The sequence below is a fragment of the Oncorhynchus masou genome, chromosome 7, assembly GCF_036934945.1.
Source record: "Oncorhynchus masou masou isolate Uvic2021 chromosome 7, UVic_Omas_1.1, whole genome shotgun sequence".
NCBI lineage: Eukaryota > Metazoa > Chordata > Actinopteri > Salmoniformes > Salmonidae > Oncorhynchus > Oncorhynchus masou.
In genome coordinates this window covers 21366119-21368251 of record NC_088218.1, presented here as the reverse complement: position 1 = coordinate 21368251, position 2133 = coordinate 21366119, and the positions used below count along the sequence as shown (strand labels likewise).

Sequence of the window (2133 nt, the reverse complement as noted above, 5' to 3'; positions counted from 1 at the left end):
GGTCATTGTTCCCTCCGCTCATGCTTTCATCCAGAGGTGCCGTCACTCATAGAGCAGAGCCCGTGAGACTCTTCTCTGGGTGGGGGCGCGCACCAAAGCTAAGGCCGATCGCCACCGGTCTAAGCCTCCGGTATACGTTGTTGGCCAAAGAGTGTGGCTTTCTACTAAGAACATTCCACTCCGATCCGTTTCGAACAAGCTTGCCCCCAAATTTATCTGCCCGTTCAAAGTCACCAGGATCATTAGTCCGGTGGCGGTCCGGCTCAAGCTTCCTCCGGCGTATAGGAGAATTCATCCTACCTTTCATGTGTCTAAGATAAAACCTGTGTTTCAGGCACGCATTAACCCGCCGGTCCCGGTTCCCCCGCCGCCACGACTTGTTGATGGGGAAACCACCTTTTCTGTCAATCGTATTTTGGACGCGGATTCCAGTACCTGGTGGACTGGGAGGGTTACGGCCCGGAGGAGAGAAGTTGGGTGCCTGCTAGGGACATTCTGGATCACTCCCTTATCGATGATTTCAATCGACAGGTAAATTTGCCTGGGAACGCCAAGAGGCGTTCCTAGGGGGGTATTGTCACGGTTCATGAATCCACTGCCTCCCTCTCTCTTTCTTTCTTCTCTCTCTCTCTCTCTCTCTCTCTCTCCCGTGTTTGTGTGGGCGTGGTTCCCAATCTCGGCCTGATTGTCTGCGCCAGCTGGAACCACTTATCTTCCCTTTATATGTTCTGTAACCAGTGTTTCTTGTTGTCAGATCGTTGTTTCTTCCCTGAGGTTGTGTCGTGTGTCCGTGCTCTTCTCTTGTGTGGATTATCTGCTGTGCTCCTTCCTACTCATCCGGACACACTCCCCTGGTTTTCTCAGCACGTTATCATCGGAAGATGCGCCCGAGTCCCTGGGTCGGATTCCGTCTGAGTACAGTCTGTCTGTCCTGTTGCTGCTGTGAACTATATTCATTAAACCATCGTTGCTTGCATCTTGCATCCGCCTCTGTGTTGTTACAGCAGCTTCATTAAATAGTACCCGCAAAACACCAGTATCAATGTCAACAGTGAAGAAGCGACTCCAGGATGCTAGCCTTACCTCAGACTGGCCAATAAAAATAAAAGATTAAGATGGACAAAATAACACAGACACTGGACAGAGGTACTCTGCCTAGAAGGCCAGAATCCCGAAGTTGCCTCTCACTGTTGACGTTGAGACTGGTGTTTTGTGGGTACTATTTAATGAAACTGTAAGTTGAGGACTTGTGAGGCGTCTGTTTCTCAAACTAGACAGTTCTAATGTACTTGTCCTCTTGCTCAGTAGTCAACTAGTCTAAAGAAGGTCAGTTTTATTGCTTCTTTAATCAGGACAACAGTTTTCAGCTCTGCTAACATAATTGCAAAAGGGCTTTCTAATGATTAATTAGCCCTTTAAAATGATAGTACATAAACACACTCTATCCCCTATCGCAGTAAATCAGTACATTTACAATAATTCCATTCTTAGTGGTTCTGTAAATGTTTTTGCCGATTTCAACACAGTTACAGTAGCTGCTAATTTCCCTTTTCTACATTTCTAATGACTAAATAAGTGTTTCTCAGTTTATTGTACCTAACTGATGCGAGAGATCCTTGCATACTCATCTGGAAATAGAGTAGATGAGCCATATTTCTCTTAAAAAGAATCCCGAGCATCAATCACACTCACAGAGGGTACAAACAGACCTTCTTAAAATCTTTTGAACTCTGTCATGCTACACTGCATTACACTTCCCTGAAAGCCCTGTCAAATTGAATTTGGTCTTGCTTTGGTAAACATATTTCCTTTCTTGCTTGGAATTAAAAGTTTTCCTCCCTCTCTCTCTCTCTCTCTCTCTCTCTCTCTCTCTCTCGCTCTCGCTCAATTCAATTGGCTTTATTCTCTTTCTGTCTCTCTCTCTCGCTATCTCTCTCTCTCTCTCTCTCTCTCTCTCTCTCGCTCTCTCTCAATTCAATTGGCTTTATTCTCTTTCTGTCTCTCTCTCCCTCTCTCTCTCTCTCTCTGTCTATATGACAGGGAGGAGCAGGTAGAAGAGGCTGTACTGTAGCTTGACCTCTAAGATATGGACTCAGACCCATGACAAACCATTCGGTGTTTTTAAGTGGATTA

At 45.8% G+C, this 2133-nt stretch overlaps 1 long non-coding RNA gene across 1 annotated transcript; it reads left to right on the top strand.

Annotated features, from left to right (window-relative positions):
- Positions 1 to 422: 422 nt before the first annotated feature.
- On the top strand, positions 423 to 981 carry LOC135543051 (uncharacterized). Its single transcript, XR_010456174.1, has 2 exons — positions 423 to 531; positions 755 to 981. It is a non-coding gene; the product is annotated as an uncharacterized LOC135543051 (long non-coding RNA).
- Positions 982 to 2133: the final 1152 nt, after the last annotated feature.